Here is a 211-nt window from a genome sequence, read left to right as displayed (position 1 = left end):
ACCCCCCCCCCCTTTCCTAACCAGATAGGGGACGATCTTCTTAAAAAATCCTAGCTGGCAACTCACTCGTCGCCGGCAGCGCCATTGTCGTCGGCTGGAAGTCATTAAGGGGGACTTTAGCGAGCTCAGACAATGGAAGAATGAGCCTTCAGCGTCTTTTATAAGTTGCTAATTCGAGCTTCCAAATATGTTCGGGGAAATTTGCGAATAG

The sequence above is a fragment of the Penaeus monodon genome, chromosome 28, assembly GCF_015228065.2.
Source record: "Penaeus monodon isolate SGIC_2016 chromosome 28, NSTDA_Pmon_1, whole genome shotgun sequence".
NCBI lineage: Eukaryota > Metazoa > Arthropoda > Malacostraca > Decapoda > Penaeidae > Penaeus > Penaeus monodon.
Note: the sequence above shows the minus strand (reverse complement) of the source record.